Below are 27,227 nucleotides of genomic sequence, written 5' to 3' on the forward strand. Positions count from 1 at the left end.
TGGGTCGACCTACAGCACGTATCCCACAGTGGTTCGAGAAGGCAGATCACCACCACCTTCTGAAGGGCAACTGGGGATGGATAATAAATGCTGGTCTAGGCAATGACGCCCATATTCCTAAATTAATAAACAAAAGTATAACCCCTCTGCACGGTAATAAAGCTTGAGGCTGGAACTGACATTACATGGTGAAAATGCCTCCCCTATATAGGCCAGTATCTTCTTTGGAGGATGGTGGGGAAACCTGAGGAAGGTAAAGTACCCAAAAGCACGTCAGACGTTGAAGATGTGAAATGTGTTACCCAATGACAACTAACTAAAGCAAAAGAGAAATCTATTCAAGAAAGATACATTTCTAGTATACACACCTGAATGTTGTAGAAAACAGAAGGGCAGCAGTCTCTGCTTCTGATATGAAGCAACTCATCCTGTTTTGAGAATGAATCAAGATTGGGGTATTTTCAGAGCCTGCATTATAATCCTTCAGAACGTTCCCTAAAGCCTTGTTATCCTGCACCCTGGCAGACCCAACTAATCCGAAGAAACCAAAATCTCTATGCGGTAATCAGAAAAGTTAATTGCATTGACAATTTTAAGCACCTTGGTTTTCCTTTAGTACACAGAAGGCTCTGGTAACGTGTACATTGAGTGTGCATTCCATTTCTGAAGTTGGGGAGGCAGACAGGGGTGGGTGGATAAGAGACTGGAGCAGGGAGGAGTGAAAGGATCTCGGTATCTGAAGGATGTTAATGAACTAGTTCAATTTTAGATAACTTCTAGGTGATTAGAAGCTCATTATTTTCCAGCTATCAAATGACCAGATTGATTTTACTGCAGTGGCTCAGGATAACAACTCAGCACCACCTTCTCCCCGGCAATTTGGGATAGGCATGTTTGCTAGCCTTGCTAGTAATGTGTCCATCATATGAACAACTTGTCACCCTCCACTTAGCAGCTCAATATAATTAGCAGCTCATTTATAATTCACAATTATCCATTCATTTCTTTCATTTTTTTGCTTCTGTCTTGCTCTTTGCTCTCTGAGAACGGGTGTTCTTTCTCCTTGCATAATCTGTGGCCTGCATGGGACTCCAGGCCGCATCAGTGTGATTGACACTTCACTGCCCCCTGGAGGGGTACAAGCAAGCCTCTCAATGATATTAAACTGTATTAACATATGAAAAGTAGTGAATGGAGGATCATGAGGTACAAAGGAAAACCTCCTTTATACCTGATGAGATAGAGGCTCATTACTATCATCCCTGGATAACTAGAAATGGGCAATAAATGCTCACTGCTCCCACATTCTAGGAACATATTTAAAGAATTCCCGATCCTCCTCCTCACAGTATTGAAATTCAAGACATCATAACATCTCATACTGTGACTCATTTTTTACAAGATCTCAAAAACTTCACCTCTGTCAGCTTTCCCTTCTTTCTATAATCTACAAGCTTTCAATACCAAAGCTTAATACCACCTATTCACATGATTAACCCGAACTTCATCCCCTACCCCTTTCAGCCTTGATTCTATGTTGCACACAGACCCTAATCTTTACCACAAGGTTCTATTGAAGACAAAGCCACACAGTTAAATACCTTCTCTAGGTTAACCAATAACACGGAGCAAACCTTTTAATTCCACGCTGCTAATTTATGGAGGTGGACATACTGACCCTGCAGGAATTGTGCTTTTTACTGAGATGAAAATCACATCCCATAAGGCATGGTTTAAAAAACACTCATTCTTTTACACATGTCATATTTCCAATAAGGGCACAGTTAAAAAGATTTTTTTTAATAAGTCAAATTGTAAAAAGATTGCCTAAGGACCAATAGCATAGCCAGGATTTTTAGATTAAACTTAGAACCAAATGATTAATCACGAAGACACTGCTGTAAGCAACCCAGGAGAAAAATCACAATGCCATTACAAAACTCTGGTGTTTCTTTTCATTTTCTTTTAAAAAAAATTCTGTTTATTGGCTTTTAAAATATTCGAGCTGGAGGGAACATATTGTTTCGTGGCAGTCAAGTGTTTTCCAATCATGAGTTTGTTTTTTGATTATTATGGGAGGCTGGACATATTACATGATCAACAGTGGGAGTGGAGGAGTCAGAGGCATGTGGTCATGTCAGAGGCATGTGGTCTTATCAGAAAGGTAAAAACAATGACTGCAGATGCTGGAAACCAGATTTTGGATTAGTGGTGCTGGAAGGGCACAGCAGTTCAGGCAGCATCCTAGGAACAGCAAAATCGATGTTTCGGGCAAAACCGACATTTCCTCCTCTCTCCACAAGTATCTCTCCACGCTTCAGGCTCTCTGCTTTAATTCCTGATGAAGGGCTTTTGCCCGAAACGTCGATTTTGCTGCTCCTCGGATCATGCCTGAACTGCTGTGCTCTTCCAGCACCACTAATCCAAAGTCTTATCAGAAAGCTTCCCAGGTATGTATCCAATCAGAGTTAGCTATCATAATGAGTGATCCAGAATATTGCAAGAAAAAATAGGAGATCAGTTACCTCAGTTGGTTAAATGGCTTCTTGTGATTTCCAATAATGCAGACAACACAAGTCTCATTCTTGTTCTGGCTGAGGTCTGTTCTTGGGATCTGGCTCCTTGTCCTGTCACTTTGAGTTAAAAGCAATGGTAAACCACGAGTGATAAAAACTGCCAAGAATATATAGCTCAGGATGAAATAGCAACAATGAGTCAGGAAACCATCTTCAGGCAAGGTACTCACAGGATGGAGTACACTTAAAAAAAACAGCAAAAAAAAAGTTAAGTGTAACAGATCAATGGTGGGTACTATATTCCTCAGATTTCTCTTCCCAGAGTCTTCATTTGACTCAATCACACATTCCTTTCTTCCAGATGCGCTGATCTAGTTTCCTGTTATTCAGCTGAAAATGTGTTGCTGGTTAAAGCACAGCAGGTTAGGCAGCATCTCAGGAATAGGGAATTCGACGTTTCGATCATAAGCCCTTCATCAGGAATCACACCTAAGTTGTCTCCTGTAATCACAACTTCCACATTATCACCAATTTCCTGGTGAGGAGGTTTCTTCTTAATGCCTTATTGGACTGTGTAAGGACTGCATGAGCTAACAAAAAAAAATGACAACACCTGAAAGTGGGTGCTAGTAACTTGTATCCATTCAAAGTGAAGCAGGCAGCAAGCAAACCTTGTTCTGCCTGCTAATCTGTTCCACTTTAGTCTACCTCTCATATCCCACCTCCTATTCATCTACAATTATTTTCTCCATGATTGTGTCAGAACATGTCTCTTATTTTTGCCTCCCACTCTTCCCTCACCATAATCCTGCCTTTTGATAAATCTCTTTTCTCTTATCTTGGAACAGTCAGCGCTCCAAGCAGTAACGCAGGAACAGGAATACCAGGAGGGATGTGGACTGAGCCCAAGCTGTGAGCATCATTCTGCATCACTTCTAGTCACCTGGACAGAACTAACTGACCCCTTGTTATATGAATTCCCAACATTAAAATTAATTTCAATCCAGGTTATAATATTTGATTTTGTTTAATATATATGGTTTCTTTGTGCATCTGTTTTAACTCTCTAGGCCTCACGCTGTGTCTCTTTCACCCAATATGCACCTCTCTCCATCTTGCTCTCCACAGTGTTTCTTTCACTCTTCTTTCCAATCTTCATTTCTTAATGTGTCTTTCTCTTTCTATCATTTCTTTCTCTCAAGCAGTGTTTCCATTCCTCCATCTTGCAGTCGCACTGCATGTTACTACAATTTTCTCTGTCTATCACCCTTCATCTAGCTGTCTCTCCATCTTTCCCTCCCTCTTTCTCAATGTCTGTTTATATCTCTTTTTCTATCTTAATTCCTCTCTTTCTTTGTCTCTTCATCTTTCTCTATTTCACAGTGTGCATTATTTCATAGAATCCCTATAGTGTGGAAGCGATTCAGTCCAGACTGGCCCTCCAAAGAGTATCCTACCCAGACCTACCTCCTCCACCCTATCCCTGTAAACCCTACATTTCCCATGGCTAATACACATAGCCTACACACCCCTGGACACTTTAGCATGACCAATCCACCAAATCTATACATCTCTGGATAGTGGGAGGAAACTGGAGCACCCGGAGAAAACCCACGCAGACACGGGGAGAATGTGCAAACTCCCAAATTTGGAATCAAACCCGGATCCCTGGCGATGTGAGGCAGCAATGCTAACCACTGAGACACTGTGCCACCTATTTCATCTCTCTATGTTTGTCCCTTCTCTTTTCTAACTATCAATATGTATTTCTCTAACTTTCTCTCACTCTATCTGTTTTTCCCTTTGTTACATTGTATCTGTATCTCCTTCGATTCCTTCCATCTGCCTTTCTCTATTTTCCTGGAGTCTACCTGGTTTTTCAGGTGACAGTGAAACAGCATTGATCAACTAAGAGTAGAATATGGACAAGTATGATATTAAACCAGATGTTATGGGGAGATGGGACTTTCTTTGAGGTTTTGAGAAAGAAAGTTTACTAAATGCATATACATCTCAGGCATGTGTTTACAACCTTTAAAACAATTCCCCTAAAACAACTCAATTTTTAACTATGTAAAAAGTAGTGGTTTTAACTAAGGGACATATACTCTGGCAATACAGCAGGAACAGCAATTGGTAATACTGTCTGGTAGATTTCCTGTACTGTTGAATAGGTGACAGTCCCCAGATAATTGAAAGGAGAATTATCAAAAGGCAGGCTCATGGTGAGAGAAGAGTGGGAGGAAAAGAAAGAGAAAAGAGTTGCTCATTTTAAGTTGAATGTTCTATCAAAATCAGATTGTGGAGTCATTCAATCCACTGTGTACATTTTGCTGCAAGTCCCGAGTCTTTTCCTGTCAGGCCTCAAAATCTAATGATTGTTGAGTAACAGCCTCAGATCAAAGATTAATTGTTGCCTGATTGGAGGAATGTTTTTTGTCTCAATTGCTTTGCATTGGTAACTTTCTCTGACATTTTAATGGGCATTTAATAAAGACACTATAACTTACATTAAGTATGCTACAAACTATACAAAACGGACTATAAAATGTAGATGCTATGTTTTAGATAACATGCTATAAATAATAAGACATCTACAGTACACACTGCAACATCTTCAGCCCAGAAACTCAGAAGCACGAGTTGCCCAATTTTCTTTCAACAGGCCTCACACTCTCAGACTCACCAACCACGACACTGTAACCCTTCATGACATAGGAGACACACACAAGATGGGGCAGTCAGTGAATAAGTACACAATGTTTATCAAAGTATTATTTCTCCAACCAGGGCCTGTTGGTAGTTCTAATGCTAAGTCCTCTATTGATTTGCAAATCTAAAATATACATTTGTTTGGCCAACTTGTAGTGCAGTTCCTTGGAAACATCGAAGACAAAGTTTGGATAAACAAATTTATATCGGTGCTTTCATAATGTTTTGCCTCTCAGATTCATATTCCAAGGTGCACTTGAGGTGAAGAATTCTTATGTTAATCTATGTTCCAGAAAATTCCAAAATCCAGGAATGTCTCAGTCCAAAGCATTCTGGTCTAGAGAGGTTATAGCAAAGTACACATACAATGAAAATACACCGTGAGTCAAGAACATACTGTAATTGATAGTATTTGTAGCCTTTATTGATAATACCTCAAGAAAGTACTTTTGTTGAAACACTGCAGGTAATGGACTACTAATAATTATTTAGATACAACATAAGAAATGGTGAGGTTTTTCCATTTATCTCTCTTGCATTCTGCTTTTCTCACTTAAGACTGCAGACTCTCAAGTATAAGTGTGTTATTAAAGCTGGACAGAATCTGTGAAACAGCCTGGGAGACGTTATAATGGTGATCATTAAGTTGAATTCAGCTAAATACAAACTTATTGTTTCAATTTTTCATTATTTGAAAGATTACACCATCGGGAAGACAACAAAACACCAACTGCTTCAGCGGGATAATAAATACAATCCATTGTCCCCCGTCGGATACTAGAAAAGCCTTACATCATCTTCCTGTGTTTTGGAGTCTCCGAGCTCACAAGCAGCCTTGACCCAAGTCAACCTTCAAACACTCACAGATACTGCAGACCCTTTAACTGAGTTAAAGGCCCATGACTCTTCAGAGGACTATTCATCAGATGAAAACTTTACTTTGAAGCAAAGGTAAAGTCAGGGGAAAGTGACTAAAAATCAAAGAGGTAGATTCTAAGGAAGCGAGGGAACTGAATAGCCATGATGCTGGCATTTCCAAAACCAACATGTGGGGGGGCTTAAAGCACCAATGGTTGGGTGAAGGAAGCAGGGAGTGGTAAAAAGGCCTGAACTGGTAGGGCATTGTTTCAAAGTGTTACAGGTATGCAGGAGTTTACAATAATAAAGAGGGTGCAAGGCCAGGGCGAGATTTGTGAACAAAGTCGATTAGATTAGATTAGATTCTCTACAGTGTGGAAACAGGCCCTTCGGCCCAACAGGTCCACAGCGACCCTCTGTAGAGTAACCCACCCAGTCTCATTTTTCCTCTAACTAATGTACCTAACACTACAGGCAATTTAGCATGGCCAATTCACCTAACCTGCACATCTTTGAACTGTGGGAGGAAATTGCAGCACACGGAGGAAACCCACATAGACACAGAGAGAATGTGCAAACTCCACACAGTGAAGTCATTGCTCAGCTGACAGCCATTGTAGTCAGAGAACATGGAATAATGGGCAATCTCAACACCACACTGGAACAGCAGCCCTAAAGAAAACTTGAGCTGTTCTGTTAATAAGGTACAGATTTCCACATTGGAAACATGTGTTTTTTGAAAAAAATAAAACTCTCCCTTCGCTGGAGGGTCAGAGTCAGACATGTGGTTGTACAGCACCTTATTTCAAAGAAATTATAAATGGATTAATATGAACTCAGTAGCTTCCAAATTGCATCATACCCAAATCATGCCATGATCATGGTTCAACACAGAGTACACAGGCTCAATGAGGTTGGGACCAGGACCACCATTCATCATTCAGTTAGTCTCATTTGCTTGGTACTGACAACCTGGAGGCAGTTCCCCATTACCAGGGAAATGTGACCATGCCCAACATCATTTTATAAGGGCTGGAAGACTTCAAATGGCCATTACTTACACAAAGTTCCTAGCCTGTTTCAGGCAAAGGCCCTAGACCTGAGCAATTTGACAGGCGGTGCACGTTAAACACAGAACAACTTCACTTGTTATCAAATTGCAAAGCCAGTGACTGTTATGTTGGCACTTGTAGTAAACATCTTTACACACATTAAGATCCCACAAGCCAAATGGAATTAAACGATTGAGCGTCCTGGATTTCCCAGTTTTTGGGTGAGGTCAGTCAGGCTGCCAGCGGGCTTTCTGCAGGGTTTCTGAATCTGGAGGAAGATGTCCTGGCTGCTTGGAGCTGCTTGGAGCTAATCAGAGTCTGCCATCTCCAGAGCTCACCATGGCAGAGGTCATAGTGCTGTGGCACAGCCCTGCTCTGACCCCTGATGGAGGTCAGAGGTAAGACGAGGGGAATGCTTTATGGAGGGGAGGGGGAGGTCTCTGGGACAGGGGTTGGAGGAGATTTGGAAGCAATGGCAGGGCGGTGTCGCTCAGAGGCCATCTGCCTGCCCTAGGTCCAGCCACTCAGACTTACACAAATGAGCAATGATTGCAGGAGCACTCTTTCCTGCAAAACTGGTAGGCTGCCCATATTGGCTAACCAACTGGGTAGACTGGCTACTTACTTATCCTTGCTGGAGCTACAGTAATTGCAGCTTAAGTGGGATAAGGTCTGTAAGCGGTCACTCATTAAATAATTAAGGGTCTTCATTGACAGCAGTTAACAGGCTGGTCCTGGGTCTTCTGAGACTTACATTCTGAGGCAGCAGAAAATGGATGCCATCTCATTTAATTATTTGCCATTCATACTGCTTTCCCTGAAATGTTGCACAGGTGAACATCCTGGTCTTTGTTCCCAAAACAAATATCACCAGAAGAAAGCCAATCTTGGCCGAACCATCCAAAAAAACTCTCTGAGCCAAATAGTATCATGGGATGTTAAAAGCCCACAAGGCTTCGTTTTCACTTTGTCAGTATAGTACAGTTCAGCAGGTTTATATGTAAGATTGAACTTTGAGCTTGAACTCATACACTTTCCTGACTTCAAGAAAAACATGTTATCATTAACGGTACCAAAGAGACCTATGAAGAAAATGTTCTCCCAGGCCAACATTCCTCTTTTAAACAGACAATAGTCATTATACAATGGATGAACACATTGTGGGCTAGCTCATAGAGGGAAATGATGCAAAGATAGAAATTAGTCAGCATTTGCACCATTTTTCTAGAATTAGTGGCAAAAGTGGCCAATTTTGCAGGACTCCGTCCAATTCCCCCACTAAGCCTGAAAAATTTTCAAAGGGTACAAGAGGTAAGTAAGACATTTCCTGGAATTTTTAAGGTGGAATTTAATTCCCAGGCTTGCTCTTTCACCCAATATTACCACGCTGCATTATAATCAGCGTACTCACTTACTCTATTGTCCATGAGTACATTACCTCAGCAGCACTAAATGCTTAATTTCCCACTTCTTCAGCCTGTGTTAATATTGTTCTCGATACACACTGATATTGTTGAAGCTCTGTTTCCCTGAAGTGCAGTAAAATCTAAGCTTTCCAACAGAAAACCCATCTCACGCTTATGTTGAAATCTTTAAATCATGCCCATATTTTACAGCAACTTTCCGTGTTGCATAATTATCAACTTACATTGAAAAATGTTTTAAACGGTTTCTCACAGCAGGGGACAGCTGGTGAGCAGAGAAGAAATGGAAGCAACTTTCCTCATTTCTTACTTCCTTTCATTTCAGGAAAAATGCTAAATCTGAAGTCTGACTTTTCAAAGGAGGGGGAGGGCCCACCAAAAATAGGGTAACATGGTCAGCTGGTGTCTCCTCTAAGGACTGTGTCCATGAAGGTGTGTCAGTGTGGAATCTGGCCCTGGAAGTACAGAGCATCAGGCTCCCGGCCTCATCCCTAACCATCCGTCAAGTCAGCCAGCCTGATGGAATAAAGGACAAAATCAAATGTCTGCTGTTGCACAAGCCCTGCTCCTTTACAGGGCTGTTTCCCCTCTTCAGCTGGAATACCTCTAGTATCGAATAGCTGTCTTCCTTTTATTTGGTTGGGGGGTGGGTGGGTGGAAGAGGTGGTGAAGTGCATCCTAGCACATAAACAATTGCCATTTTATAGAATCACTTACAGTCTAGAGGGAGGTCACACAGTTCATCGTGTCTGTGAAAGAACTCTTGACTCACCTCCTCTTTGCCCATACTCCTGTTGTTTCCTTTTGTGCATTGCCTTTTTTGTGAGTTACTACTGAATCTGCCTCCACTTTTTTAAAGTAATGCATTTTGCAATTATCTTAAAATCTGTGCCAGTCAGCTGGTTACTGAGCCTTCAGGCAATGGAGAGTGAACCTCCTTCTTATATAAGGGTGTGAAATGGTTAATGTTGAGGAGTGCCTTAAGCACCACCCATTTTGAGGATGTCACATGGGCTTAGCAGGAGGTCAGCCTAGGATCTGGAAAGACAAAGACCTACACTCTGGATTTTCTTTATGATGTCTATCACAATGGGTACATCTCAGAGGGGCCTTGGCAATATGGAACATGGCCTGATTTCTGGTAGAATCTGGAGGGAATTCAGCTTTGATCCCTGTCTAACCTCCAGAAAACTCTCTGTCAGCAACAACAATGAAGTTGAAGTGCAGTGAGTCATAAGCCTGTGGGAGTACATCTCCTGCTGTACAATATACTCAGTACTCTCTGCAGTTATTCTAGTGACAGCCAGTTTGGAGTGTGTACAGATTCCTCCCCCTCCTCCAGGGCTCAATCTCAAATCTCAACTGATTACTTTCACCTACAGTTCTTTCCTTTTCCAACAGTAACCTTATCATGTCAAAGTGCAAGTCAAATAATCATCAATTAATTGAGCAAATAGTCTGACTGACCCCCCAATACCGCCTGATAGAGAAGGGAATGCCTGGCTCTCTCTGTCGCTCTGACTGCCTTGTATATTGTGAACAGCTGGGGTGCAGTGGAAACAATCCACAATCCTTGGACATGGGACAGATTTTAATTCATTGAACTCACACTTTATCTATTTGATGATACCAATTGGCTTAGATCAGTTTTGTCAGATTTGCCAGATTTTTTGGATGGAATCAGTCGAAGACAAGGCATCTGATTTCTTGTGACCATCCCCCCCCCCATGTCATTACTATGATCTTCCCCCATGTCATCACCATGACCTTTCCTCCGTGTCATCACTGTGACCTTCCCCTCGTGTCATCACTGTGACTGTCCCCCATGTCATCACTATGACTATCCCCCATGTCATCACTATGACCATCCCCCATGTCATTACTATGACCTTCCCCTCATGTCATCACCATGACCTTTCCTCAGTATCATCACTGTGACTTCCCCTTGTGTCATCACTGTGACCTTTTCCCATGTCATCACTATGACCATCCCCCTGTGTCATTACTACGACCTTCCCCTCATGTCATCACTGTGACCTTCCCCCGTGTAATCACCATGACCTTCCCCTTGTGTCATCACCGTGACTTTCCCCTCCTGTCATCACTGTGACCTTCCCCACCATGTCATTACTGTGAACTTCTGCTGTGTCATCACCATGACCTTTCCTCTGTGTCATCACCATGACCTCCCGCGTCATCATCGTGACCTTCCCCTCGTGTCATCGCTGTAATCTCCGTGTCACTACCGTGATCTTACCCATGTGTCATCACCCTGACCATCACCACACACACCCCCCCCCCCCACCTGTGTCATCATCAGGACTGCCTCCATTGTTTTCATATTGTTCTGTGTGGGAATTCTACTCTTCATGGGAGTTCTTTCCTTTCTATACGCTGTTGGGGCCACATTTATGGTCTATATTTATGATTTGAATGAGAAAAGTGAACTCAGCCAGGTTTTCAGATGGGACAAAAATAGGTAGAAAGATAAGGGCTGAGGAAGATTCTGCAGTGGAATATGAACAAGTTAAAGGAGGGAGCAAAAATTTGGCATGGAGAAATAGAAGCTGGGAAAATGTGAGGTCATTTACTTTGGCAAGAAAAATAGAGGAGCTGAATATTATTTACACAGAGAAAGGCTACAGCAAGTGACAGAGGGATTTGAGAAACCTAATCCATGAATCACAGAAAAGATGGCATGCAAGTTCAAAGGCTAATAACAAATTCACATTATCGACAGCCTTTACTTCAAAGGGAATACAGGAAAAAACAGGGCCGCTTTGCACTAGTCAGATCACAGCTAGAATATTGCGAACAGCTTTGGGCCCTTTATCTAAGGAAAGATTTCCTGGCATTAGGAGCATCTCAGAGATGGTTCACTAGGCTAATACCAGTTATGGAGAGACAGTTTTATGAGGAAAGGTTGACTCGGCCGGACCTTTATTCATTGGAATTTAGAAGGACTTTATTGAAACTTCGAAGATTCTTAGAGGATTTGACAGAGGACATAAACTAAGAATAAAGGGTTGCATATTTAAGGCAGAGATGAGAAAGAATTTCTTCTTTCAGAGAGTAATGTATCTGTAGATTCCTTTACCATAGAGGGTTGTTAAGACTGAGTCAGAGTACACTCAAGGTAGAGATAGACAGATTTTGAACTAATAAGGGATCAAGGGTTATGAGAAAAAGGCAGAGTGGAGCTGAAAGTTATCAGATCAACCCCGATCTCACTGAATGGCAGAGCAAACTCAATGGGCTGAATGGCCTATCGTTGCTCCTAAGTCATAGTTCCAATCACATGGAGTGGGCACATTTTTATCTTTGCCCACATTGTCATTTTCTTACAACTTTAATTTCCATTGATGGCATTTACCCCTCAATAAATTCATTATTTTTTTTAATTGAACACATGAAAACACATTTCAATTTATCTGGGAAAGAGACTAGGATACTAACAATAAAATATTGAAGATCAATCAGTCAGTCCTCTTTAATATTGCTAGGTCACTGTTTCCTATATCCACGTTGCCAGCAATACTCACATTTGTGAGTCAGAAAGTTTTAAGTACAAAACGCACAGCAATACCTTGAGCCTAATATCTAACCAAACTCGCAATGTACTGTTGAGACAGCACTGTTCTGCCAAAGGTACCATCTTTTGGGTGGGGGGGTTAGAAACAGGCCCCTTGTCATCCCCACATATGCAGAAATGAAAGATCACATGACATCAATTTGAAAAAGAGCATGGGAGTTCTCCCAGATTCTGGATCAATATTTATCCCTCAATCAACTTCATTAAAATATAGTTATTCAGCCAGGAATACGGAGTCTGAGACACCATAGCATGCAAAACTGCTTACCACAATTCTTATATAACAGTCGTGATTACAAATACTTCATTGCTGTAAAGGTTGTGAAAGATACTATATAAATGCTAATTTTCCTATTTGTCCCTCCGTCTTATAGTTTCAAATTATAATACAGCAGCCAGTACCTACCAATCACCCCCTTGTATTCATTCAATCAGAACTGAAATGTTTACATTAAAACTATCCTTATCCAAAAAAAAACTCGAGGCAGAAAGTCAAATTAAAAATTCAGAACTGTGATAGATAGATTTTTGTTAGGTAAACATAGTAATGGATATGGAGTCAAGGGAAATAAATACTCAGGCATGAACTAACTAAAAGGGTAGAACAGAAATGGGGGATTGAGTGGTGCCCTTCCCATGGCACTGAGTGTGTGGGATTTCAGCTGTTTTGAGAATGGTTATCAGACATTTAAAAACTTTCTGTCACTCTAGGAATAACAATACTATGCATTAAGGTACTGAGACACACTCACCAGGATGAGTACAGTTGAGCCAGCTAGACCATTTTAAGCTAATGCTGGTAGCTGGGGCATTTTGAGAGCCCTCTTTCTCCAGGGTTAGGGCTAGGATTTATCCACCTCTTACCATAAAAGTGATGCCCCTGTGGTGGACCTTGACCCCGATTTCCTAATTGTTGAATGGTCTGTTAGTACATGGGACTCACAGTGAAAGCTGAATGCTCTGTGACTAGGGATGGGAGCAGCATCAGAAGCAACACCATCAGGAGAGGAGAGGAGCTGTCCCCAAGTAAGAGTCATCAATCACCTTCAGGAAAGGAAGGAGTTGGATATTAGTAACAGAGGGTGAACATGAAATTGAAGGAGATGCAATATGTGCTCCCTCATATACCCTCACAGGCACACTCATACAACTGTACACTTTCAGATTTGTATATACTTGGTACACCATTACACAAAGATGGACAATATCTTCAGAGGCACAATGCACAACATATAAAGACAGAAGCCAATGAATGGAATACCTGTAAAACTGCAAATATTCAACGAAGCTATACTGAGGGTGTGGATAGTGCTGGCCATAGTCCGAGACCTGTGGGAAATGGCTGGAGTCCTGCCCTTCTCTCTTCAATTCCCTCACAATTTATTTGTGTTCTGTCTGAACAGGCTGTCTGTATGTACATCAAACCCTGCTCAACAGGATACGACAGGAGTGGATGACTAACAACTCATTCTTCCTGACTCAGAGAGCTGTGATTAAAATAAATTCACAGGGCACAAAGAGAACAATATCCCTGTTCAAACCCAAGCTCACCTCAACCTATCACTTCCAAAATATCAAAGAAAATCACCTTTGCAATTATTTACTCATTCTCCTGTCTGTTTCTGGCTTTTGTTATTTTGACTTTTTTTTTCCCTTTTAGTGCTGATGACATCAATGGGGAAAGGTGATTTGGAGAATTTCCTGAGCTTGGTGAGAGTGTAAAGGAGGGGGAGTTAAATATACAGAATGAGATGATGCAGAGTTTATTTAATAATGCTGTTCCAATGTGAACAGTGAATGTTGTGTGTACACTTACACTCTCCTCCAGAAGTAGAAACTGGATCTCACGACAGAGGTTTTTTTAGGCATAAAACAAAGGCATAAATGTCTAAATTAAGTGGGCTCATCTGTGCTTCAACAGCACTGAAAATCTGTCTGGTGCCATTTTGGTAAGGACACTGTAAGGACACTATGATGGCATCAGTCGTAAGCAGGCATGACAATTATTCAAAAGGTGCATGGTAATGAATATGATAACATATTAACTCTTGGTTAAGGACACTTTCCTCAAATTGGTGAAATCTAGTCAGAAGTCACACGACACCAGGTGACAAAGGAGCAGTGCTCCAAAAGCTTGTGATTTCAAATAAACCTGCACTATAACCTGGTGTTGTGTGACTTCTGACTTTGTCCACCCCAGTCCAACACCCGCACTACCATTTCATTATGAAGTCTAGGCATCAATGACCCCGCATAAGCTGTGAGTAGTTTCTTTCTCAGTTCTTCAGAGGTTGAAATAAATGGCGCTTAGACAGGGGAGCTTGAAATGGTCAAGACCAAGATAATCAGGAGCTTTCTTCTAGATTCTGTGAATTGCCATAAATAGGAGCAGGAGTGAGCCATTTTGACCTTTAAACATATTCTAACCTACTGTTTAGGATTATGGCTGCTCATTAAACTAACTCCATCTGACCACCTTTGTCTTGGTTGTTCATCCTTTAATATTTTTGCTCGTCAAAAATCTATATGTCAAATATAAGATTAACAACTGATATAAAATTAACAACTGTTTGTTGAAGATCATTCCAAAATGTCCGCCACACTGTATGGAGCTGTGTTACCTAATTTCATTCCTGAAAAGCTTGGTTCTAATTTTTAAACTTTGGCTCTAATCTTGGACTCCAAAACCACCACCCTTTCAATCTACCCGAATTGTTCCCTTGATATTTTGAAAGTGTTGATCAAATCTCCTCTTAACCTGCTTAATTCCAGAGAACCCAATAACAGTTTCTGTACATTCTTTTCGGATCTCAGCACTTGGAGGTCGGTACCATGCTAGTCAATTTAAGTTGTGCTCACTCAAAAGCCAATACATTCTCCTTGAGGTTTGGGGGTTGGCAGAACTGCTCATCATAAACAATGTGATCTAACCAGAGCTGAGCATCATTGCTGCATAGATTCAAACCTTTTGTATTCTAATTCTCTAACCAGAACAAACAATATCTATTTACCTTTTAATTATTTATTGTACTGTTCATAATCTTTTAATGAGCTGTGTACCTACGTACCAAGGCTCTTTGGAGCTTTACTGCTTCAGGCTTTTTGCCATTTAGAAGATAGTCCATTCCATCTTCATCTATTCATGTGGGCGATCACAAAAGATAACATTTCTCCAGTTAAATTTAAGGAAAATCAAAGCCACGTCTTCAGTCTCCACTGTAAATTCCGTTTCCAAGCAACCAATCCCATTCTGCTCCCTGTTAATTATCTGAGATTAAATCAAACTGTTTACAATCTTGATGTCATAGAACAAAGAAAACTGACAGCCCAGGAACAGGGCCCTCCAAGCCTGTGCCAATCCATATCCACTCTCTAAGCCTTTCGCCCAATTCCTAATGATCTGTATCCTTCTGTTCCCCACCTACTCATGCATCTGCCAGACACACCTTAAATGAATCTACCATGCCCGCCTCTACTACCTCTGCTGGCAATGCGTTCCGGGCACTTACCACCCTCTGTGTAAAGTACTTTCCACATGTATTCCCCTTAAACTTTTCTCCTCTCACCTTGAACATGCGACCTCTCATTACAGAATCCCTCACCCTGGGAAAAAGCTTATCTCTATCCACCCTGTCTACACCCTTCATGATTTTGTCGACCTCAATTAGTTCCCCCCCCCATCTCCTTTTTTCTAATGAAACAATCCTAACCTACTCAACCTCTCAACATAGCTAGCACCTTCCATACCAGGCAGCATCCTCATAAACCTTCTCTGCACACCTTCACCAAAGCTTTTGGTAATGTGGCGACCAGAACTGTACACAATATTCTAAATGTGGCCGTACAGTTTTAACAGGACCTGCCAGCTCTTATACTCAATACCCCGTCTGACATAGGCAAGCATATCATCTGCCTTCTTGACCACTCTCGAGCAGTCAGGAGTTTTGTTGGGCCACAGTTAGAGTACTGTGTACAGCCACCTTCAGGGTACAATGGACCTGAATTCCGAGATCTTTCTGCTCATCAACTTTTCCCAAGGCTCTTCCATTTACAGTATAGCAAGGCTCTTCTGTTTACAGTATAACTTTGACTCATATTTAACTCCTGATGAGTTTCTGATTACATATCCATTGCCATCCGTCAAACTATCTGTTTTCACTCGTATAACATTATCCAATTCTGAAAATTCTGAAGGAGAGAATTAATCTCCACTTCGAGAGGCAATACTTGATCAGATATTGTCAGCATGGCTTTGTCAGAGGGAGGTCATTCCAAACAAATTTGATAATATTTTTCAAGGAGGTGACTAGGTCTGTCATTGCAGATGGTGCAGTTTACATGGATTTCAGCAAAGGCTTTGTCAAGATCTCACATGGGACACTTATAACGATGGTAAAAGCACATGGTACCCAGGGTAAGTTGGCAAGTTAGATGAAAAATTGTCTTAGAGATAGGAGACAGGGGTTGACATTAGAAGGCTGTTGGTGTGACTGGAGGCTGGTGCCCAGTGCCGTACCACAGGAGTCAGTGCTGGGTCCCTTATTGTTCATGATGTATGCAAACAATATAGAGGAGAATGTGGGGGAATGATAAGCATATTTGCAGGTTAGGTAATAAGAAAAAGAATAAGAAGTAATAAGATAAATGAATACTCAATAGATGGCAGGAAACTAGAAAGCTCAGAGGAACTGAGTGATCTTGAGGTATTTGTTCTCAGATCTCTGAAGGCAGTAGGACAGGTTAATACGGTAGTGAAAAAGGCATATGGGAGAGTTGCCTTTTCAGTTACAACATGGATTATAAGAATGGGGAGGTTATGTTGGAGCAGTCAGGAGTTTTGTTGGGCCACAGTTAGAGTACTGTGTACAGTTCTGGTCACCACATTATAGGAAGGAAGTGATCATACTGGAATGGGGTGCAAAGGGGATTCCCCAGCATGTCATCGGGGATGGAGCATTTTGATTTTGAAAGGAGTCTAGATAAACCTAGGTTGCTTTCTTTAGAGCAGAGGAGGCTGAGGGGGGATCCTAATGAAGTGTATAAGATTATGGGAGCATGGACAGGGTGGATTGGACGCAGCTGTTCCCTTGAATTGAAGGGTCAGTAACAAGGGGGCATAATTTTAAGGTGAAGGGCAGGAGGATGAGGTAATTTACAAAAGAAAAAAGTTTTTATCATCGAGAGGGTGGTGCGAATTTGAAATACACTGTCTGGGAGTCAGTTGAGGCAAGAAGCCTCACCTTTACATGGATGAACACATGGAATGTTGTAATATTCAAGGTTATGAGCCAAGCACTGGGTAATGGGATTAGTGTAGATAGATCTGCGCAGACTCAATAGGCTAAAAGGCCTTTATATGGTTCTAAAGTCTATGAACTCAGCCTCAGTCATTTACTATACAAGCGTTTAATGCCTTCGGTATCCTTGGTACCTTTAGACTTGATTATTCCAAGCCAGTCCTTGCTGACCTCTGATAATTTATCCTCTGTTAATTTGAGGTGATCCAAAATTCTGCAGACTCACATCAAGTCTCACCCTACTGATCACTGACATACATTGATGTGCTGCTCGACCAAGAGCCAATATTCTAATCAAACCCCTCCATGGTCTCACCCCTTTCTATTACCCCTTTGAGCATCATAATCTCTAAAATATTGATGCTCCTTTAATTTTGGCCTCCTGAGCATGTCCAAGTTTAGTTGCTTCTCCAATGGCCATCCCTTCAGCAACCTGGTCCCTTAGGTTTGGAACATATTCCATGAATCACACCACACCTTTTCCTCACTTTCTTCCCCAGCATGTTCCTTAAAATAAATCCTTGACGAAGCTTAAGGTCATCAACACTAATATTGCCTTATCTGGCCTGGTACTAGTAACAAGGGATGCTTTATTAAATACTATACAGAAATAGATTGTTGTTATTTGCTTATAAGTTTGTCACAGTTTTATACATTCAATAAATATCTATTGTTTCATGCTTCCATTAACACTGCTTACAATGCCACCTTTTCTTGTGTCAACTTGGATAAATGGCTTCCTGTCCCATCATCTATTCTGGTAATAAATATGGTGAATTGAGGGCTCAAACCAGATCTTTTATGACACGACAGGCTCAATCTTACTGCTTACGGTACACACCATTATCCTAACTAGCTGGCCCTTGCCAATGAGTCAATGTCCTAGCCAGATCAGAAATTGAGTTCAATTCCACAAGCTTCAAGATCAGCTAAAAGACTCTTTTGAAGGACTTCATTGAACATCTTCTGGAAGTCCATGTAAATAAGATCCACAGGCATTCCTCAACAATGTTTACCTGACATGGCTTATCCTTTGCAAATCCATGCTGGTTCTCTCTGATTAGGTGAAAATGTTCAAAGTGTTCAGTCAAACTAACCTCAGTAACATATTCTGGTAATGTCAAACAAATTTTAGGGTAATAATTTCCTGGTTTCCCTCATTCATCTTCTTCAATAACACAGAGTGACTGCAAAATTTTCAACTCTAAAGAAATGGTTGCTGAATCATGGACAGTCGAGAGACTATAGTTTTGAATCCTGAAATGTTCTCATCCATTTTCTGGTCCAAGAGATTTGTCACTCTCTCTACTTTCATCATTATGCTATTTTGCTTCTTTTAACTTTGGTTCAATATTAGTTGCCTTACAATGCTAACCATTCTGTCCATGCTGATAAACTGTTGCAAAGTAACCTATAACAAGTTCACTATTTCCTTACTTTAACTGACAATACCAGGCTTATTAGTCTGCAATAATTCCCAGTGCTCGAGATCATCCTTATTTTCCTGAAACAATTGAAAGATTTCTGTATGTCGATTTTGATATTCCTTCGCAAGCTTCTTTCCAGATTGCCTTTTAATAGCTCTAACGATTTGTTTGTCACCTTTTGTAGTCTTTGTATCTCTCCCATTTTCCAAGATCTGTACTATGTTTTATGTGCTTATTAAGAAATAGAGATCTTACCCTGGAGAGGTACAAATTAGTTCTGTGACATATTAAATTCTTTTCAGAACATTTTCATCTGATGTTTTATCATTTTATCCAAACAGATCCGCCCAGTTTTGTGTAGTCTCATTTTTATGTAAACCTAGAATCTTAGTTTGTTCCAGGATTCTTTTTTAGAACATTATGTTGAACTCAATCATATTATGATTGTTGTGAGATAAATGTTCATGTATTCATATATTTACATGCCGTTAACTAAATCTGTTTCATGAACATCTTAATGACAGCTATCCCCTTACTGACTCCAGGACATACTACCGCAGATCCTCACTGACCATCACTGAACCCTCTCATTAGCTGACTACTAAATCCCACTAACCTCTCTCACTAACCGTATTTGCACCATCTACCCTTCTGCACTCGATCTCATTGATTGTGCTCATTGACTATTGTCCAACATCAGCTGGGATCATAACAAGTTCAAAGCTGGCATGGCAGATCACATTTTATTTTTTGGACTTGACAAGGTGATGATTCACTGGAACACTAGCATGCAATGCTGGAGACTGGCCTTTCACAACTAAATAGAAATTTATTACACAAAAGAAATGAAGATAAAAGAGAATGAAACAAATTATTTGCTTATAATGTGAGTTAAAAGATTTCAAAGCACATGATACACTACAATCCCATTAATCCCATCACTAACCTTCTGTCAGATACCAGAAGGAGAATTTTCTCTCTATCATATATAGGGTTTGACTTAGCTGTGGCTTCAATTCCCAGTCTTGAGAATCTGATCAATAACCAAGCTTAGACTTTCTCAGCTTTAAATATCTTCCTTGAAGTTTCAACCAAACACTTCTGGACTGGAACATTAAAACTAATACTATACAGAGGCAACCAGTTTCTTAACAGTTCTAAACCATCTCTGTTCATCAGGGACAGCTGTTTTACAAATCCAGCTTCAGCCCAGACTTCTACAAAGCTGCCAAACTGAACCCCAAAGCTTTAATCCAGGCTCTGGATGTTTCCCCTAATCAAAAGAAAAGTCAATTTCTGACTTTCTAAACTGAAAGCCTATTGTCAAACAATTTACTTTGCTCATAAAAATTCTCCCAATGAAAAGGAAACTACATATCAGAAAGTTTCCCTTTCTCTCATGGTTATTAAAAAGAAATGACTGTAGTTAACAAATTACACATTAACCATTAAATACTTTCAGACACACAGACCAAACGCACATACCACTAGCTCAAATACAACCTGTAAAAGAAATGATATGAAAATATATATAAATCACTGGCCTTTCTCATTGACGCTACATGCAGACCACTGATTTTCCTGGGCCATCTCGTTGATCAATGTCACCATCAGCCCTGCTATCACAAGTATCTCCAAATGTAGTTTGCAGGCTTTACTTTAGTTTCTGAGCTATGTTAAAGAAACAGCAAGCTCTTCTTAATCCACCTTAATGCAAGAATGATCAGCAACAGGTTGAACTCTCTCCCTCTGATATTAACTCCTTCCTAACCTGTCGCAGACTGTGGATTATGAATTTCAGTTAAACTGTGGGGGTGGGTTCAGAGATAAACACTGCATGTACCTTCAAATGTCTTCAATGTGTGCTGTTAGCAGTCATTACCTAGTTGCCATGGAGATATTAAGAAGTTATGCTGAATACCAGTTGAATTTTGGCAATGAAGAGATTTTAAAGCAAATGAAGTGCTGGGGTGTCATGCTACACCTTCATTTTGTCCCTGTTTCCATGGAAACACAAAATGCTCTCTCTATTCTTTCTTCGCAATGTACCTGAATCCAGTCCCAAAGGGCACTGATGACTGTGTTTAAAATATTGAATTTTTAAATTGCAGCAAATATTTATGAAGCATAACGATGGTCACTTTGTCAGCAATAGTCCGTAGATAGTTAATCACAGGCGCTTTGAATTGGGTTGGAATGGGGGAAGAGAGTTCCAGACAGGGCAACTCCCTTGTTCTGCTTGAACTGAGCAGGAAGCTGTTTAGTCTGAAGAGATATGACTTACATCCAACAGAGCGCTCCATCTAGACTATACTGGAATGCTGGTTTAGATTAGATTGCCCAAGGCCTTGATTTCATCAACCTGTTAACTGTACAAATCAACCCATGACTGGTGCTATTTTATGCTGAACTGAAGCATGATTTCATGGTTTGACTGCATGTTGACTTGACCTGACCACAAACTGGCACAAATGCAAACAAACAAAATAGGAGCAGAAATAAACCATTAGGCCTGCTCTAACCATTCAATAAGACCATGGCTGATCAGTTTGTGTTGCAAATTCCATTTTGCCATCTATCCTTAATGAATGACTTTTAAAAATAAAGGTGTAACTTTCTGCAAGAATCTTTGAGGTTGCATCTTAGCAAATGTGTTTTCGAAATTCAAGTATTGTACATTTCCAGGCTCCCCCTTATCCACAAATGTTACTCTTTCAAGGGACTCCAATGAATTGATGAAACATAATGTCAGTTTGACAAAACTATGATGATTCTACATTGGGTTTTTTGAAATGTGCATTGATATTATTCTTGATGACAAATTCTAGACATCTTTCCAACAACAAATGTCAAGCTAGCTGGCTTACAGTTTTCTGCCTCCCTCGCTGCTTGAGTAAATGGATATATTCGTGATGTTCCACTTCAATGAAACCTTTCCTAAATCATGGGAATTTTGGAAAATTAACACCAATACACCCATCCCTCACTAGCAACCTCTTTTAAGACCTTTAAATGAAGTCTATCTGGATCTGGAGACTTAAAAGCCCACAGCTTCATCAGTTTGCTTTTTTCCACTTATCTCATGATTGTAATGTTGCTAAATTTCCTTCTTTCTCCCACCTACTGATTTACAACTACGACCAGAATGCTTTCTGGGTCCTCTCTAGTGAAGTTGCAAGCAAATATTTCTTCATTTCATTCTACCATTCCCTTATTATCCACTATTTCCTAAATCTCACTTTCTACAGGACCAACATGTACTTCATTGACGCTTTTGCCTGTTACACACCTCCAAAAATAATCCTATAGATTTTTTCTAATTGTTTCCTCTTTATTAACATTTCAGTCATTCTCTCTCATACTTTATATTCTGACCAATCGTCTGAATGTTCACTCATCTTTACGCAGTTCCTCTTTTATTCCCTTAAGCTTGATGCTTTGCTTAACGAACCACTGATAGTTGGCCCTCATGGAAGCAGAAACACAAAGGTTGGTCAGGTGGTAAACAGTGAGGTCGAGTGTGCTGGGCTACAAGAAAATATAAATGGGATGGCCAAAAGGACAGATAAATGGAAAATGGAATTTAACCCTAAAAAGTGTAGGGTGGCATACTTTGGATGGAGTAATCTGACAAGGAAGTATTCAATGAATGACATAACACTAGAAAATTCTGTGGAAAAGTGGGAGTTTGGAGGGTTTGTTCATAGATCTCTGAAGTAGAAAGATATCTTAGTTGAGTGGTGGAAAAGGCATATGAGACACTCGCTTTTCTCAACTGAGACAAAGATTTACAATAGCAGGGAAGTCATGTTGGAGTTGTGTAGAAGTTTAGTGAGACCACAGCGAGTATACTGTGTGCAGTTCTTTTTGCCACATTACAGGAAGCTTGTGATTGCCCTGGAGTGGAGATCTGCCAGGATGCTGCCTGGGATGGAAAATTTAAGTTACGAGAAAAAGTTGGATAGGCTTGGGTTGTTTTCATTGCAGCAGAGAAGATTGAGAGGTGGTCCAATTGAGGCGTACAACAGTTAGGGGGGCTGTGAGGAAAAACACTTTTACTCAGAAGGCAGTGACAGTCTGGAAAGCACTGCCTGGGGAGGGTACTAGAGGTGAATTGCCCACAACCTTTAAAAAGTACCTTGGCAGGTCATAACATTCAAGACTATGGGCCAAGTACTGGTAAATGGGATTAGATTGAAGATCAGATCAATGGGCCAAAGGACATCTTCTGCACTGTATGATTCTAGTTACTGACATAGCAACTAATGGAAACAGAATATCCTTCTTTATCCTGTCAAAATTCTCCATAATTTTGAACACTTCAGTGAGGTCACCTCTTAATCTTCTCTACTCCAAGGAGAAGAAGCCCAATCTCTCTAATCTTTCCTTGTATCTAAAATTCCCTATTCCTGGTAATATTCTAATAAATCTCCTTTATACTCATTTCAGGGTCTTAACATCCTTCCTTAGACAAGGTGCCCAGAACTGAACACAATACTCCAAATCTTGTAGAGGTGTAGCATCACTTCCTTGCTTTTATAGTCTTTGCCTCTATTTATAAACCTAATGATTCTATAAGCCTTTCTTAACAAATGCTTCAATTTGCCTGGCCACCTTCAGAGAATCATGCACATATACCCAATCTCCCTCTGCTCCTGTTCTCCTCTCAAGTTGTGCCATTGAGTAGCGTCTCTCCATGTTTCTTCTAACAAACTGCATTAGCTCACAATTCTCTGCATTGAAATTCATCTGCAAGGTGTCTGCTCATTGGACCAATTTGTCAATGCCCCTCTGAAGTTGCTCAGCATCATCCTCTCAATTCACTATTCTCCTGAGCTTAGCATCATCTGCAAACTTGGTGATTTTTCACTCAACACCAATCTCCAAATTATTTATATAAAAAAGACATAAGAAGGAAAGATCTCAACACAAATCTCTGGGGAAATCCACTTGCAACTCATCCCCAATCTGAGAAATGCCCATCTATACCTGTCCTTCATTTCCTATCCTTTATCCAACTTCTAATCCATCCTGCTAAGGATGAATCAAACCCAAACCTTTCTAATTTGTCAACAAACCTGCCATGTGAATCCTTCACTACATTACGTGATGAAGGTGGACCTACTGTTAAGAAAATAGCTCAGGACGTTGACCCAGTGACAGTGAATGAACAATGGTACATTTCTAAATCAGAATGGCATGTAGCTTGGAAGGGTACTTGTGGGATACAGTGTTTGCCAGATAATTGCTTGCCTTGTTCTTCAAAGTGGGAAAGTTAAAGGTTTGGAAGCTGTTGTTGACAGAGTACTGGTGGTGAAAGATCAGTACCAATGCCAATTTAGTCAATTTGACACTCCCTATTGAGAAAATTATAATCTCTTAATCTTCTAAGTAGAAAGGGGAGACTTTACCCTGTGTTTGGCTTGATCAACATCATCCAGATAATCAGTGTTCAGAGTTTTAGAAATATAAAGATGTCACAGGGAAATAGAGAAATCCAATTACATTTTTAGACAATATTGTTGAAACAAACTGTAGAGTTTTGCAGCTTTCACTAGGCACTGTGGAGTATAGCTACAATGACAGAAATCCAGGCCACAAAAGCAATTACAAATGAGGTCAAAGACCAGGAGCATCACAAGATCAGAACAGAGGAGTATTTTAGAAGCCTAAGCCAATAATGTCCAACAGCAGGAGTTTAGTGATTGGAACAGAGGCCATTGACTATGAGGTCCTTGATTGGGCCTGTCAATTTGGGGTCAATCAGAGAGCCTTGGCTGACAGATATAAACAGGAGATTCAGAGAGTCTCCTCATTCTAGGGACTGGCTCAGAGCTGGCTGGTCAAAGTTCCTGCACTGTGCAGATGTAATGAAAGGGTGACTTGGCGATGGGATACCGGCCTCTGTGCAGTTATTTGAAGGAGGAAGTCAGAGTACCATTCAAAGTACAGAAAATGGGAGATCCGTTTTTAAGAGTGACGGTCAGAAAGATTTATACAATGTGCCAACATCAGAAATCATCTGGAAAGCCTTTCATGGAATAGGATTCATCTTATAAAGCTGAAAATAGTACTACTCTTTCACTGAAATCATGATCAGGATGATTACTGTTTATTAAGGCTGCAGAGAGCTGGATTGGTTAATTGAAGCCAGTGAGGAAACTGGAACAGTTTATTAAGGCTGTGATTAGTAAGCTTCATCCAGGAAAGTGCAAAAAAGGCATTAAGCTTTGAATTTACTCTCTGAAAATTGGAATCCTCCATTTTGAGCATAGGCAAATCATCCAACAGAGCAGTACACAGCATCAGCATTGTTATACTGATTAAAATTAGAAAACTAAAAAAGAAATTAGGAAGTCAAGGCACCAGAAATAATGTCGCAAATACAACACAGAATTGTGCGGTTCTGAGGGACTCTGGACCCGAAATGTTAACTCTCCACAGATGCTGCCAGACCTGCTGATCTTTTCTAGCAATTTCTTTTTTTGTTACAGAATTGGACAGTATGAGCAAAATAATTCTGAAGGTGGTCAAAGGCTTTCAAATTAGATGCATATCAGAAATTGAAGAACTTAATATCCTTCTATATGCAATTGGGAATATAGTCAATATCATTATAGCTCACCAAGGTACAACAGAAGCAAAATATACTCTCAAAGAAGTACTGAAAGCTTTTTTCAATTACTTTACCCTCAGGACAAAGCAATATTTTCAAAAATCAAGATTAAATCCAAAAGTTAGCATCCAGTGGAATCCATAGATAATTTTGTTAATTACCTCTAAAGATTAGTAGAAAATATGACTTTGGAGGTTTAACATCAGAATTTATAAGTGACAGAATTACATTTGGAATTGCCCATGAGTCTTTGTCAGATTTATTATTGTTTAAAGATGATTTGACTCCAGAGAAAGCCTACAAATGGTGACTGAAGCCCAAGCCTGAAAGCAACACAGATCAACCCTGAGAAGAATAAAGCAACCTGTCACAGGAGATCAACTGAATCCACTTAGTTCTTAAGATACAAAAGCCCTACATTAGACATGTGAGAAACTTTACAGCAAGTTGAAGCAATACCATATACTACCAGTCATTGTCAGTGCTGCAAAGCAAGCAAATCTCTCAGGCACAAGCACTGTTCAGCTTTTTAAGAAATATTTATCTATAAAACAACAGGTTGTTTTCACAAATTGTGTCAAAGTCAAGTAGCGAGAAGGTAAATAGCGATTCATGCATTTATTTATGAGGTAGAACAGGCTACAATAGAAAAGTAGCTAAAAGTATTATTGGAGGAAATAGGGGTCCACACTTACCTCTTTGGCAAGAAAATATTCGTGCGAACGTGTAACTTACTAATGTTATGCTCCATACAGGGACAAGTGTCATTATGTTCTCAGGTAAAGTAACATGGTTGATGAAACACTGTCTATAGCTGTCAGCAGTGCAACGACATGGTCCAGAGGATATAGCACTTAAGATTAAAGGTATGCTACAAGAGGCACTCCAACAGAAGCTGATCACATAATCAAAAACTTATATGTGCTTCACAATTAAGAACTTTCAGCCTTGAGCAAGAACCCATGCTCTGATTTCAATCTTCACCAAATGGTTGAAGGAGTCAGACCAGTTAAAGTCAATAAGCAACTGGTCCAGGAATAATTAGTTACAGAATAACAGGTCAAGGGACATTTAATGATGGAACAGCAGGTTGGAGAAGATCCAGTCAAAGGACAACCAATAGAAAGTTTCCTAAGATTCCCAAAACTCTTTACCGAACCTAAACAGAAGACAGAATCCTCTGAGATTAGTTATATTAGTGTAAGGAATTTGTTTGATGCTATTGATAAGAAATGGTGATCAGTGAGCCAGAAGATTAGCTCCACCCAATTTGACAATGGCAGAGGCAATAGCAATATGACAACGAATGTATTATAGTTTGCTGGCATTGTGTGGAAGGATGGACAGACTGAAGGTCCAGTGGGTTTCCAATAAACACATTTTGAGTGCCACCAGAATGTGACAATGGCCAATGACTTACCAGTGTAATATGGGGTGCCACTGTGGCTCAGTGGTTAGCACTGATGCCTCACAGCACCAGGAAACCAGGTTCGATTCCAGCCTCAGGCGACTATCTGTGTGGAGTTTGCACATACTCCCCATGTCTGTGGGGGTTTCCTCTGGGTGCTCCGATTTCTTCCCACAGTCCAAAGATGTGAAGGTTACATGAATTGGCCATGCTAAATTCCCACAGAGTTCAGGGTTTGTAGATTAGGTGTATTAGTCAGGGGTAAATGTAGGGTAATGGGTCTGGGTGGGTTACTCTTCAAAGGATCGGTGTGGACTAGGGCCAA

This window comes from Hemiscyllium ocellatum, chromosome 23, assembly GCF_020745735.1.
Source record: "Hemiscyllium ocellatum isolate sHemOce1 chromosome 23, sHemOce1.pat.X.cur, whole genome shotgun sequence".
In the NCBI taxonomy this organism is placed as follows: domain Eukaryota; kingdom Metazoa; phylum Chordata; class Chondrichthyes; order Orectolobiformes; family Hemiscylliidae; genus Hemiscyllium; species Hemiscyllium ocellatum.